This window comes from Uloborus diversus, chromosome 1 (assembly GCF_026930045.1).
Source record: "Uloborus diversus isolate 005 chromosome 1, Udiv.v.3.1, whole genome shotgun sequence".
Lineage (NCBI taxonomy): Eukaryota > Metazoa > Arthropoda > Arachnida > Araneae > Uloboridae > Uloborus > Uloborus diversus.
Window position 1 is genome coordinate 163246306 of NC_072731.1, and position 16250 is coordinate 163262555.

Consider the following 16250-nt stretch of genomic DNA (forward strand, 5'->3'; position numbering starts at 1 on the left):
TTGTGTAGGTTATGTGGACTGTATTTCAATAGGCAATAAACTCAATTCGAACAATACAATACATTTATTAAAAACGTGTAAATATAAAATCATATAATGAACTTAAGAAACTGAAAACACCGCCCTAACCATTAACAGAAAATACAACTGACAACAACCAACGAAAACTAACAACTAACCTGGCAAAAATAATCAAAATCAGTTTTTATGACATAGGGGCACGTGTGCGCACCTACTTGACGCACACTGCCAACGCGCCCTCTACTTTAATGTATGCAAGGGATTTAACACTCCCCCGCGATTGAAATTACTATTTCAATATCACATTCCAAACAAATAAAGTTCAAAATAACAGTTGATAACATGAACAAATTAAACATTACTTACTCAAGCACAAACTAGTAAACATCCTAATTCCAAAGCTATATATAAAAATTAAACAGTTTCTTCAACTGGAAGAATGCAAACATCTCTAACATTTCTTATCAGTGTGCTTCCACTTGGCAAACATAATTTTACTACTCGAACTCTATTATCACGACCAATGTTCGTCTCAATGATTCTGCCAACACACCATTTTGTCGATGGCAAGTTTTCTTCTCGAATGAGAACAAGAGTCCCTGTTTTAACATCATTTTTGCTAAATTTCCATTTATTTCTCTGTTGTAAATGGGTTAAGTAATCCCTTTTCCATAACTTCCAAATTTGTTGACTAAATTTGGTAATCCTTTGCCACTTAGAAAGGGTGTTTTCCTTAACATCAATCAATTGTGGTTCACTAAGGGTAGTGATAGGTCTGCCAATAAGAAAGTGACCTGGTGTTAATATTTCAAAATTGTCCATTTCTGATGACATTGGTATGAGAGGCCGGGAATTTAAAACACCTTCGATTTCTGACAAAATTGTAATAAATTCTTCTAAAGTTAAATTTTGACTGCCAATCACTCTTTTTAAATGGAATTTGAACGATTTCACCCCGGCCTCCCAAATGCCACCAAAATTGGGCGATCTAGGAGGAATGAAATTCCACTGAATACCTTCTGTTAGAAAATAATTTGACAAAATTTCATCGGGAATTCTAACCATTTTCTGCAATCGCTTGATTTCGACATTGGCACCAACGAACGTTTTAGCATTATCAGTAATGATTTTTGAACATTTTCCTCGCCTGCCGAAAAAACGTTTCAAACTTGCTATAAAAGCCTGTGTAGTCATATCAGTTACAAAGTCCAGGTGTATTGCTTTAGTACTTAGACAAACATAAACAACAACATACACTTTATTTAATACACCCTTCCTTTGGTTTTTAAATTTGATAAAGAAAGGACCACAAAAATCTATCCCAGTGACAAAAAAGGGATAACTAGGATTTACCCGGTCTTTAGGCAATTCAGCCATGATTTGACTAACAGTAACAGGTCTGTTTTTGAAACAGATCACACAGTTACGAACAATTTTCCTACAGCTATTCCTGCCATTTAGCGGCCAAAATTTTTGTCTAACTTGATGTAAAAGAGCTTGGGGACCTACGTGAAGATATTTAAGATGAACATTTCTTAAAATTATACTTGTTAAAGGATGTTTTGCAGGTAAAACCATAGGATGTTTGGTTGCATAAGATAAATCTGCGTGGTACAGTCTCCCCCCTACTCTCATTACTTTATTTTTATCCAAAAACACATTTAAAGAGGAAAGTTTACTTCTGCTGTGAACTTGTTTACCATTTGTTAACCTTTTAAACTCATCAGAAAACTCACCTTCCTGGAGAGAACGTATTAACCAATTTTCTGCATTAGCAGATTCATCAATAGACAAAGGACCTATTTTCTTGGACTTTGGATTTTTACAATTATAAATAAACCTATAAAGAAAACTTACAATACGAATAAGTTTCATATAATTATTTGACTTATTAAGTATGCAATCAAAAACAGAATTTTCATTTCTCGCAATCAAGTTCATTAAATGTTCATTTGGTTCAGTTTTTAAGTTCGGTTTTAGTTCTTTATCGATTGCTCCCTCTTCGGGAACCACTGAAAGATGATCAGTAGAATAAATGTTCACGGATTTCAGAAATGTAGGACCATACCACCAAGCTGTGTTTTCTAACAGCTGATCGATACTGATACCTCTCGTCAAAGCATCAGATGGGTTGTCACGACTTACGCAAAAGAACCATTTATCGGGGTCTGTAAGTTCCTGAATTTCCTTCACACGGTTGCAGACGAAGGTTTTCCACTTCAAAGCTGAACCTCTAATCCAGTATAGTGCTATTTGAGAATCTGTCCAAAAGTACATAGGAGGGGATATTTTCCGCTTCAACACATTTGCAACTTCATTTGCTAATCTAGCAGCAAGTAAAGCTCCTAGCAACTCCATTCGTGGAAGAGTAATCTTTTTTAACGGAGCCACACGGCTTTTAGATGTAAGAAAGTTCACAATAACTTTGTCATCAGATCTTATCAGTACAAACACGACGGCACCGTAAGCTTTAGGACTGGCGTCCGAGAAGGTATGCAATTCTATGTCACAACTTGAAAGTTCTGCACAATCAAGGACGTTTCTGGGAATTTGGAGTTTTAACAATGTAGGGAGTTCAAAGCACCAGCGATTCCAGATTTTTAAAATGTCATCTGGCAGCTCAGCGTCCCAGGAAATTTTTCGAATCCATAATTCTTGAAACAGGCACTTAATTCTGATGGTGTATGGTGTCACAAATCCTAGAGGATCGAATATTCTACCTGCTACTTGCAGCACAAATCGTTTTGTATTCTTTCCGGTCTTGATAAATTCAAGCAAATCCTTTACTTCTATAGCGAAAGTATCTTCCTTAATGTCCCACGGCAGTCCGAGAACCTTACTTGGTTCGTTACAGTTATTTGAGAGATTACTCGGTAAAATATTAAATTCTCGTTCTTCCCACATTTTCATCAACACTTCATCATTCGAAATCCATTTGCGGAGATTCATACTAGCTTTTTTCATTATGTTATTTGCTTCGATAGAAATTTTTAAAGCATCCTTTATATTGTCTGCACCAGTAACAAGGTCATCAACGTAAAAACAGGTATTGAGTACTTCAGTAGTAACGGGATAGGCTTCTTCGTACTTTTTGATGTGTTCTTTAATGGTTGCAGACAGCAAAAAAGGGCTCACATTTATTCCGAATGTCAGACGTAAAAAACGATAAACTACTACTTCTACATTGTCATTCTTATTAGGATCATGTTTAACAAAAAGGAATCTAACCACATCTCTATCAAACTCGTTTAGAGATATTTGCAAAAACGCACGCTCTATATCCGATAACATGGCAATCTTGTTAATTCTAAAGTAAATCAACAGTTGAAAAATATGCGGGTTCAAATTTATACCAGACCAAAGACAGTCATTTAGTGACAGTTGTCCAACGTCGTTTGAACTAGCATCAAAAACTATCCTACATTTAGTATAAACACTTTGTTGCTTGAATACTGCATGGTGAGGAAGATAAAAAACAGGTCTATCAATGCGTTTTTCAGGTTCCTTGACTTCTTCAATTATTCCGTTCGCTAAATATTCTTTCAAAATTTCACTGTATTGAATATACAAAGTCTTATCGCGTTTCATTTTCTTGACTAAACCTTGAAACCGCCTTTCTGCTACCTCAAAATTGTCATTTAATTCCTTCCAATTTTTCTTCCAAGGAAAACTAACTTCATATCGTTCGTTGTTATAGCGTACCGTTTTATTAAAAACTTCTAAAGCGGCGTCTTCATCTGAGCGTTTTAAATCGTCTTTAATGCCGAAAGATTCAAGAGTCCAAAATTGCTTTAAAGCTGCTTCAGTTTTATCCTCTACTACATAACATTTAAAATTTCTGTTTTCCCTATAGTTAAGTGTTCCCGTAGCAATCCAGCCGAATACTGAATTCTGCAAAATTACCGAACTGTCTTTCACTTTAATTTGTCCCGTTCGCAATAACTCATAAAATACATTGCCACCCAACAAAACTTGAGCGCGCTGCGGTTTGAAAAAGTTAGGATTAGCATACATTAAATGCTGTGGAAGTTTAAGGTTGGAAATATCAAGATGTTTGGATGGGGTCAAATTCGTAATTTTGGGTATTACCAGCATTTTAATAGTTTTCTGAAAGCTCTTACTTTTATTTGAAATAATCACATTTATTTCTTTTTTAACTTTTAAACCCGCTCCATTCAATCCCGTAATTAAAAAGTTAACCGACCGACTCTTTAATTTTAACAAGTCTGCAACTTCCTGTGTGCAGGCACAAATTTCAGATCCTGTGTCTAAAATTGTAAGAAAGGGCAAAAAGGAATCGTCTGCAGTTTTCGCATAAATAACTGCAGTCGACAACAGAACATTTGACTGACTTCCCCATTGAGTAAAACAATTCTGCGAATCCCGACTACTATTCCCGCATGCACCGATTTTATTTTCTTCATTCGAAACCTGTTCCTCGGATTCTAATGCCTTTACTGTACTAAATTGCTCTGAACGCGAATTTACGTTATGTCGGGAATTATTCACAAACGTTTTGGGATTCTTACTTTTATCAAAATCTACCTTTGCGAAATTAGCTCCGTGAAGCATAGAATGGTGAGAATTTGAACAAATTCGGCATTTAAAATCTAACCTAGAACATTCTGACCTTCTATGTTTACTTAAACAATTAAAGCATAATTGCAATTTACGAACCAAATTTAATCTTTCTTGGACAGGTAAATCTAGAAATTTCTTACATTTATAAGTTAAATGATTCTCATTACATACAGGACAAACAACATTGTTATTTTGCAACACGAAATTTTTTTGTTTAGGTATACATTCTTGTTTAAATTTTGCAACGGGAACACTACGTTGAACATTCTCTAGCGCTTGAATACGTTTCAATAAAAACTCTATGAATTTTTCCCAATTTGGCAGATCATTACAATCCAAAGACATTTCAAATACCTTTCTTGATTCTTCATCAAGCCGTTGCAGCATAACATTCATTAAAATTGCTTCTGATAGAGCATTCATATTCAAATCTAACTGTTTTAAAGCTCTTAAATTATTAAGCAAATTATCCGTTAAATAACGCAAATCCTTAGGATTTTCACACTTTAATTTGTTTGCATTTAATATTTCAGATATATGACTTTGAACAATCAATCTTTTATTTTCATATCTATTTTTTAATGCTTCAAACAGAGAAGAATATGAATCATCAATATTTTGCAGTTGTTTCGCCGTTCCTGTCAACGCCGACTGCAAATAAAACAGTTTTTGGGAATCCGACAGTTGTTTATTACTATCAATTAAAGTAATAAATTGCGATTTAAATGTTAACCATTCGGTATATTTCCCCGAAAAATGCGGTAAGGAAATACTTGGTAGCTTGATTTTAGCATTCGCGATTGATTCGCTATTAGCTTTTTCAGCCTTACTACTTGAAGTATTTTGAATCTTTAACAAATTGAAGATACTTACTTCAGTTTCTTCTAGATAATCCTCGACCTCTGTTAAGGTTCCTTCAAAATCTTCCACGTCTTTGTCATTTGGAAGACTACAAAAACTTTCATTTCGTAAGGAATTTATCTTTTCCTTCAAGTTGTTCAATGAAGACAATTTCAATTCTAACACTTTCGAATCGGGCGGAGTTTCAGCATTGACACAATTTTCAATCCTAGTAATTTGGCCTTTGATGGCTCCTCGTTTTCTATTCAGTATTGTTAAATCAGAAACTTTCGTTGCAGGTTCCGTCATTGCAAATTTCCAATTTCTTTCAAATTTCAAAAACAGATCACAACTGAAACACAATTCAGTTCCAATGTAATTCAGTCCTGGTCGCACGGACCAAAACTGTACGATGCTCTTGTGTAGGTTATGTGGACTGTATTTCAATAGGCAATAAACTCAATTCGAACAATACAATACATTTATTAAAAACGTGTAAATATAAAATCATATAATGAACTTAAGAAACTGAAAACACCGCCCTAACCATTAACAGAAAATACAACTGACAACAACCAACGAAAACTAACAACTAACCTGGCAAAAATAATCAAAATCAGTTTTTATGACATAGGGGCACGTGTGCGCACCTACTTGACGCACACTGCCAACGCGCCCTCTACTTTAATGTATGCAAGGGATTTAACAATGAGTAATTAAAATGATCTATAGTTATGTGTATTTAATTAGCAATTTAATGACAAATAGTTAATGTGATAGTCTCCTTGAGGTAAGAACCTGAGTATTCTCCGAAACAGAATGCTGGCTACGCCACTGCAAAACTATTGAAACACCATCAGGGGTTCCACGAAAAAAGGGAGCATTAAAAAGGGTTCCGCTAATGAAAGAAATTAATAAACGCCAACTTAGAACAGTGGTTTCCAACCCTGGGGGTGATAGCCCCAAAAGAGGGAAGATTTGACACTTCAAGGGGGCGATAGAGACGATTAGTATTTAAAAACAGGATAAAACGAGGTTGACAAGTGCCGCCCCCCCCCCGCCCCCATTGCTCTTTCAAAAGTACGTCATTCAAACACAAATCTTAATAAACAAAGAAATAAAATTCTGACTTATATCCCAACCTTACTCATCAAATACTCCAGATAAACCGGTACATTACAAGTAATCCTTTAATTTGAAACTGTTGCTTTTCTCACATTTGTAATTTAAAACTAAATGAATAAAAATCTACCATTTTTTTAGAACAATGGCGGGACGAGTTTGGAATCTCTAAACAAGACGAAATCTTTGGCGTAGGAACTTTGTATAACAAGGGGGAGCTGGGGCTCATAGTGGGAAGTGTCTGCAGATTAAACTGAATTTCTAGTTGAACTCCGAACTATGTTTTGCATATTCAAACACTGGTACAAACTCTAAATTATTTTTTTTTTAACATCAAAGCTGTGTACCTTATGGCACTAAAACAAATATTGAGACTTTAAAAAAATATATATATATATATATTAATTTGAATTTTTGGCACCTTGAATTCAAATTATGTTTTTCGCAATCACGAGCGTGTGTGTGTATGACTGCGCGTGTGTGTTTGTGTAGGCGCAGGTATGTGGGTGCGTGTGTGTGTGTATGCATGCATGTGTGTGCGTGTTGTGTATGCAGTGCTGTGTGTGTACACGCGTGTGTGTAGGTGTTCGGGTGTGTGTGTAGGCATATGCGTTTGTGTCTGTGCGCAGGCATGAGTGTGTGTATGTGTGTGTAGGAGTGTGTGTTTGTGTCTGTGCGCAGGCATGAGTGTGTGTGTATGCGCGTGTGTGTAGGATATGGACGCAACCTGGAGACGGTTTTCGCTAGAGAAGCAGCCGGTCGACGCGACGGTGGCATAGGCGGATTTACGGGGGTGCCAGAGGGTGCGCCGCACCCCCAACAATTTTGGTTGGATTTTCAAAGAAAATTTAAATGAAATATATTTTATCAGGAAAATATATATATATATCTCCTCAAGAATTTTGTAAAACAGCTTATATTTTTCTACAGCTAAATGCAAGTTAATTTACTTGAAAGCAAACCCAAAAATACAATAATAGGCAGCTTATTGTGTGAGCCGGTCACCACACATCGCCAGTGCGAGAGAAATTGTGCTACATTAATTAAAAAGAAGTATTTCTCCATTTAAAAAGAAAGATGATACATCTTTACTAATATTATAAAGAGAGAAGGCGGATTTTTGTGTTTATATGTTCGAGGCAATCTCCGGGACCACTGCACCTATTTGAAAAATTCTTTCACTATATGAAAGGTGCTTTCTTACTGAGTAACAGGCTATAATTCGAAAAAATCCGATAAATAGTTCCTTTTTTATTCAAATTTAGGCCCAAATTTCACGCAAATTGCCTATTATTGGCTATTAAAGGGGTGAAAAATTACTTGCACACATTAATATTATGTATCGTTGAAAAGGGAAGAATTTTCCGCGTTCTAAACAATTTGTTTCAATGCTCTAACTTAATTACGGCGGGAGTAATTTGCGTTTTTAGCTCGAACTTTTTTAGGCTTAGCTGAAATTTAGGCACTACTTTCTTCATTAAATCTATCAATAAAAAGTTAAGGAATTGTCCCACAGTTTTCTTTTTGACAGCATTGAAAAAAAGCGAGATTTTTACCTCCAGATCTCTCTCGACCTTTGGTCGAAAAAATTAGCTTCTATCTTCAAAAGAAAAAAAAGTTACAAGCGTTTTTAAATCAATTTCGAAATATGTCATTTTGATTCAGGTTGTCAAACATTTTATTTTCGCGTTTCCATGGTACGCTTTTTGAATCCATTGATTATTTCCTTATTTTGCATCTGATTTCTTAAACTTATTTTATTTCATGTTTCCATGGTTACACTTTTAAAATCCAGCTTTCGCATTTTAATTTCTTAAAAGTATTTTAATATCTGTCTTCATTGTTTGGAAGGATAATTTTGCATGGTGTTTTTTTTTCTTTTATTTAAGTTATTCTTTAAGTTGTTAAGTTATTCTTTTAATTAATTGTTGAACATATGTCACTTGATACAATTTTTGTTCTCAAGGTAGACCGGGTAAAGCCAGGCAACGCAGCTCTTAATATATAAAGATTTGAAAGCTACTGTTAATGTGATTTTATACCTTTTTGTTTGTTTGGCGTAACATTTATTCTTGCTAAAGAAAAAACACCCGCTTCACTCGCAAAAGGGCTGGGTTCCGGTAGCGTGGTCGATTGGCATGTTAGGCGCTGAGCAGGTTCAGTCTAGGATTGTTGTTTTAAGGCAACCGTTAATGTAATTCATTGTTTTGGCGATTTGTTTTGAAAGAAAAGAAACTTTTGTTTTTATCCGAGTGAAATGTACGACATTTTATTCTTTTTTTCTGACGATGATTTTTGAATGTTCCACGGGATGTTTTTTTTTTTTTTCGTTAGATGGATGGATTATGACAGCGTGGTTGCTGGGCAAATTTGGCGATAAACAATAGAGCTGCGGAATTATTTTTATATTTGAAAGATATTATTTAATGTCTTTTCTTGTTTATTTGACGAAATATTTTAAATTGCAGTAAAAACCGCTTCACTCGCTAAATAGAGTTTTAAAGCAACTGTAAATCTAATTTAATGATTTGACGAAAAGTTTTAAATTCCAAAGAAACTTAAATAGTTTTTTTTTTGAAAAGGTGTGTACGCATTTTATACAAAGAAAAACGATCATTTCACATCAGAATTTTTTTTTTTTTTCAACGAACTTCCATTCAATTTTTAGCACTGGCATCGTTGTGCGGGTACTGCTAGTAATTACATAAATCAAATAAAAACATTCCTTTAATTATTTTTCAGCGCTGTATTATATAATAACTTTATACTCTGTAATTGGGTATGTATTTTTATAACATTACAATTTCCTTTTTCTTGGAAACAACCATGGCTAATAAAATCAAACAATATGGCTATTGTGATATATTTCTTCAAAAACCATATAAAGTCCTTACACACTAAAATTAACTGAAAACAACATTTCCACTGTAAAATTTCAAAATTTTATGAAGGTTGAGGGGCAGTGCTATCACTGAGTTCCGCTTCTAAAATTAGTTGCTTTTGTTGCCTTTAATATGAGTAATAGTCTCCAAATAGTTACCAGATACCGAAAATAATTTATAAATTAGTCTCCTATTTAAAAAAAAAGCATTTATATCATTTTAATGCCATGAAGAGGGACAGACCTACGTGGGGTAAATTTTCTCCAAACAACCTTTAAAAAGGAAAACTTTAAAACATATTTTCCAAATCTCGTTTGAAAAAAAAATGAATGTATAGTACGAATAAAAGAAATTAAAAACCAGAAAACAGTAAAAAAAGCAAAAGAAATAGTTGAGAAACAAAAATCGCGATTCCAAAAACTAATCCTTTACAAAAATCGCACTCACAAAAACGATACCGTTACGAAAATTGCGATCTCTTACGATCGCGACGAAATTTTACGAAACTCTTTTTATACAAAGATATAAACTTCATATTTTTTCTGGTCTTGAATGTTTTATTACATTTCATTTTCCCACTTTTTAAAACAATTGTTTTCAAAAATTAAACGCGGTGAAACTTTTCCTTTTTTTCCGTGGTAACTAGAGTGTAAACTTAAGAGCGATTTTTTAATTTTTTTTCTTCTACGAGAAAAAAAAAAAAACTAGCTTTTTTACGAATTTTAGTTACACTTACTAAAATAGTCGCTGTATTTTACAACTGATTGCAAAATACTCGCTCTATGTCATCAAAATAGTCACCTTTGCCGTCAAAATAACAGCTTTAGTCGCCATTTGCAGTGCTGTACCCCCCCCCCCCCCCATCCCCTGTATTGCAATGGCGTAGCTACAGTTTCTGTCGCCCGGTGCGGTTCCTCTATTTGCCACCGTTTCATTGAGATGTATCTAATAATACATTAAGGCATTGAAAATTATCGCTCAAAATAGAAAACTTCATTTAAGGTAGCAAAGGGAAACTAATTTAATCCGTATTCTTCCTACAAAAATGAAGGGGGCGGGGTCAGGCGATTATCTCGGAGAAATATTCTGAATTTACATCAAAAATTGCAGTTAAAAGTAACTTTGGGGGGAATGAGGTTCTCTACCGAATCTTTATCAAAACTGAAGTCAGTTTAAGCCTTTGGGGACAATAGTGAGTCAGCTTTTATTCCGTAACAAAGTTCCAATAATTTGTTTTCCCTGCATTAATTCAACACTTAAATACAATTTAAGCGTTGAATTACAATTTAAGAACTTACAATTTAAAGACATTAAGTGAATGAGAAAAGTTCAAGGGCTCACGACGGAAATATTTCAACTTTGAACACTGAAATGACCGTTCAGTCGTACCAAAACCTTACATTTCAAAGGGTTTTTTTTTTTTTTTCCACTTTGCACCCAGTATTAGATTTAAAGTATGATTTCCTTACTTGATTTTTTTTTCACACCAAAAGTTCTAAATCGCCGCCCCGGGCGGACCACCTTCTCTGCCCCTCCCTACCTACGCAACTGCTATATTGTTGCACCCCCAGAATTCACAGCCTAAATCCGCTTATGGACGGTGGTGCTGGCAGAGGGAGGTGGTGGGAAAATAAAATCATAGGAACATCAAAACAGTTAAATGAGAAAAATAAGCAATCGTGATTGCTCAAAAAAAAAAAAAATAAATAAATAAATAAAATAAAATAAATAAATAATAATAATAATAATTTGAATTTTGACATCTTGAATTCAAATTACGTTTTTCGCAATCACGAGCATGTATGTGTATGTAGGTGTGTGTGCTTGTGTGTGGGGGGATGTGTATTTGTGTGTAGGGGGTACGAAACAGGGAACCCCGCTCTGCTACGCTATCTAGGGCTTCCAGAGAACTGACCTTTCGGCCGGGGCCCCCTTACCCGTAAGGAAACGAGATCTAAACCACTTACGACTCTAGACACCGTGGACCCAGGTACGGACCTGACTCCGGTGGTGCCCATTGCCTACTCACTGTCCCACTCGATAGCCATTGGGCAGATACAAATCTGCTCACACGCAAGTAAAGAGTGGTCGTTTTACATACGTGGATGCTACACCATCGTAAAACCCTCCCCATTTACCCGGGCTTGGGACCGGCATAGGGACGGGCCTGGCCCCTAAAGACCAGACCCCACCTACGGCTGGGGTATGTGTATGTGTATGTAGGCATATGTGTTTGTGTCTGTGTGCATGTATGAATATGTGGGTAGTTGTGTGTATGTGCTTGTGTGTGTGTGTATGTGTAGGTGTCTGTATGTATGCGTGTGTGTATGTGGTTGTGTGTGTGTGTGTGTATACGTGTGTGTGTATCACATGGATGCAACGTGGAGACGGCTTACGCTATAGAGTAGCATCGTGAGGAGCCGGTCGACGGTGATGCTGCAGAGGGTGCTGGCTGGAAAATAAAAAGATAGCACATCAAAACAGTCAAATGAAAGCAATAAGCAATCGTGATTGCTCAAAAACATTAATTTTAACTTTGACATCTTGAATTCAAATTATGTTTTTCGCAATCACGAGTGTGTGTATGTAGGCGTGTGTGGGGAGGTTGGTATGTTTGTTTGTGTGTGGGCGGTTTGCGTATGTGTGTAGGCATATGTGTGTGTGGGTAGTTGTGTGTATGTGTGTTTGTGTGTGTGGGGGGGTATGTGTATGTTTGGGTAGCTGTGTGTCTGTGTTTGTGTGTCTGTATGTATGCGTGTGTGTATGTCTTGGTGTGTGTAGGTGTGTGTGTAGATGTATGTGTGTGTGTAGGTGTAAGTGTAGGCGTAAGTGTAGGCAAGTAAGTGACGTAACCTGGAGACGGTTTTCGCTAGAGGAGCAGCATCGTGAGGCGGCCGGCCGGTCGACGGTGGTGCTGCAGAGGGTACTGGCGGGGAAATAAAATGATAGCACATCAAAACAGTCAAGTGAGAACAATAAGCATTCGTGATTACTCAAAAAAAATTAATTTCGAAATTTGCCGCCCCTTATAATTTACCGCTTTAGGCCCCCTACCCCAAGAGCCGGGTCTGCCCGAATGATTAAAACAAAGGCGCGTGCTAAATGGTGGGGTGATGCGGAGAAAAGTACAGGTTGCAGAAGACAATTTAAAGCTAGTAGAACTAGCGCATAAAACATTTAGGGCGAAACATTAAAGATTGTTTGCAACATTTTAAAAATGATTGTCTGTTGTTCAATTTCTCATAGATTGCTCGGTTGTCGAGAAAAAAAAGGAAACAAACAAAAATCTTAGAGCCATTTTTACGCCATTTTTATGAATTTCAGCATCGTACTTTTGATAATCTATTCGCAACTCCAAAGCTCGAACACGCTACCTTGCGGTGATTAACAATACTAAAGAAAAAGGTAAAACATTGCATTCCACGTATTTTCTTTGGGGTAAATTACAGGCTTCAGATAAATTATGGCGTAATGTAATTTCAAAAGAATAGAAAAGAAAGCTTCCCACAAACACGATGAAAAAATACTGTCGTTCACTAAGCGTCAAAGCAAGGTACAAGTTAAGGCATTTGTTTGTTTTACCTTTTGCATCCGCCGTTAGACAGTGACTGCAGCGCCCCTTATAGTTTATTGGAGTTTCAAATAACTCTCACCTACTTTTATGGCAGAACAATGAGCGACGTACTTCAAAACAATATGACTGAACGTTGTAATCAATCTTAGCTTTAAAAAAAAAAATCATATTCGAATTATTTCCAAAAATACCTTTTTGTTGGCATAAAAATACTAGTTGACAGAATACTTCGAAATTTCTGCATCATGAATCTATTTTGTCAGCGTACACGTTTTAATTAGAACTATGTCGCAATTTTATTCTTTAGAAAATCGGAATAAAGAATAAAACCGCAGCAGACGAACTATTTCCTCGCCTCGAATAACAGTTCAGAATTCAAATATGAATTATTTATGAAACTAGTTGGGATTAAAAAAAATTACTAGGAATAAAAATGAAATAAGAATCATTTTTCAGCGCATGCTTATGAACTGTTTTCTTCTACTGGTTTGGAGTTCAACGACGCTATTTTCGTTCAATATTTAATAGTTTTCTTGCTCAAGAAGTTTTTATTAGCTGTCTAAGTTGAAACGGCAAGAGAATAGCACAATCAAGTATAAGTTGTGTTGATATGCGTGAAATTTTGGAAATATTTTTAAGTTGAAAATATGTTTGTAAAAAATTCACTTTTATATTACGTTTTTAAGCAAAAGTTTTTTGTCAAAAGGAGACGTGCAAGCTCTGATTATCCTCCAACTATGAGTTTTGATAAAAAGGTTTTTGTGAAAAGAGAACGTAAAAGTTCTAACAGTCCTTCACCTTTGAGTTTTGATCAAAGGACTTTTGTGAAAAGAAAACGACGTACAAGCTGTGAATCTTCTCCATCTCCACTTATGAGTTTTGACAACATGGTTTTTGTAGATAGAGAACGTACAAGGAATGAATCTCCTCCATCTCCACTTATGAGTTGTGATAACAAGGTTTTTGTAAAAAGAGAATGTACAAGCTATGAATCTCCTCCATCTCCACTTATGAGTTTTGATAACAAGGTTTTTGTAAAAAGAGAATGTACAAGCTATGAATCCCCTCCATCTCCACCTATGAGTTTTGACAACATGGTTTTTGTAGATGGAGAACGTACAAGCAATGAATCTTCTCCATCTCCACTAATGAGTTGTGATAACAAGGTTTTTGTGAAAAGAGAACGCATAACCTATGAGACTTCTCCATCTCCACCTATGAGTTTTGATAACATGGTTTTTGTAGATGGAGAACGTACAAGCAATGAATCTTCTCCATCTCCACTTATGAGTTGTGATAACAAGGTTTTTGTGAAAAGAGAACATACAAACTCTAACTCTCCTCCACCTCTGAGTTTTGAGCATGTACAACGTACAAAATACGATTCTCCTCATCCAAACATTTTTGATCAAAGGAATTTTGTGAAAAGAAAACGTACAAGCTGTGATTGTCCTCCTACTAAGAGTTTTATTCAAAAGGTTTTTGTAAAACGAGAACGTTGCCCTCCACCTAAGAAAAAACGTTTAGGAAACAGAGAAGATTTGAGTCATCTGACACCAGAAGAAAAAATTTTGAGAAGGTATTTCTTTTTTTAATATTGTTTAGAAATAAGATTTTAACAAAATTAGATTTTAAATATTCATAAAAGTTGTTAATTGTATCAATAGTAAAACTAAATTTATATCATTTTTAGTTCATACGTTATTTGTGTCATATATACTAATCTATATCTTACGCATGTGATTTTTATCTGTTACATCCAAATCATATAATGTCTTGTCTTGCGTGAATCATTTGGAATTTTTCATGTGCGACAACCGCCCAGTGACATACGAATCCAGGCGAGCACGAGAATGTTATTGATCGGTCCGATCAGTTTAGATGGTTCGAAACTCTCTTTCGGAAATGAATGTGAGTGTCTGTGTATGTGAATAACAAATACAAATACAAATACAAATACAAATGTGACGACCAGCAACAGGCTCTGGGCCCAGCTAGGCTGGTCCTAGTCAATTAATTAGTCCCCAATGAAGATCAATGGCCCTCTTAAAGCTATCCACTCCCTTGCTCATTACCGCCTCTTCCGGTAAGCTATTCCAAGTGCCCACGACCCTGCTAAAGTAGTAGTTTTTCCTGATTTCCAAGTTAGCCTGAGGTTTAAATAGCTTAAAACAATAACCCCTCGTCCTGCTTTTCCAGCAAAAATTTAATCCATTTACATCTTTCATTTGGATAAATTTAAATAACTGAATCATGTCCCCTCTGACTCTCCTTTGCTCCAGGCTATACATGTTAAGCCTATTAAGTCTGGTATCATAATCTAAATCTGAGAGTCCCCTTACTAATTTAGTTAGCCTTCTTTGAACCCTTTCCAATACAAAAATATCTTTCTTCAGATAAGGCGACCAAAACTGAACAGCATACTCCAAATGAGGTGTTACTAAACTCCTATATAAAGGCAGAAGAACTTTCTTAGATTTGTTTGAAATAGATCTATTGATGAACCCAAGCATTTTGTTGGCTTTGTTACTAGCAATACTGCACTGTTGACTAAACTTGAAGTCCTGATTTATAAAGACACCCAGATCCATAACATTTTCTGCCTGATTTATGACTGAACCCTGTAAACGATATCTCATACGCTTATTTCCATGACCTAAGTGTAGCACTTGACATTTCCCTACATTAACTGCCATACCCCATTTATCTGCCCACTTAGTAATATGATCTAAATCCTCTTGCAGCTGTTTTACTTGTTCTTCATTTTCAACAATCCCCATAACTTTTACATCGTCAGCAAAACAATTCATGCTTCCAGAAATATTTTCATTGATGTCATTCATAAATATAATAAACAAAAGAGGCCCTAAAACTGATCCCTGAGGAACCCCACTTAAAACATCGCTCCAATTAGAATGATTTCCTCTCACAACTACTCTTTGCTTCCTACCAGTAAGCCAATTTCTAACCCAAAGTAAAGTTTTTCCTCCTATTCCAATGTCAGCTAACTTGCTGAGAAGAGCAACATGCGGTACCTTGTCAAAAGCTTTTTGAAAATCAATATAAACAACATCCACACATTTTTTGTTATCTAAAGCTGAGGTAACCTTGTCGTAGAAATGCAATAAATTAGTAGTACAGGATTTACCTTTCCTGAAACCATACTGCAAACTAGTCAACAGACTATTAGTCTCTAAGAACATCATGATCTTAATTTTGATCAAAGTTTC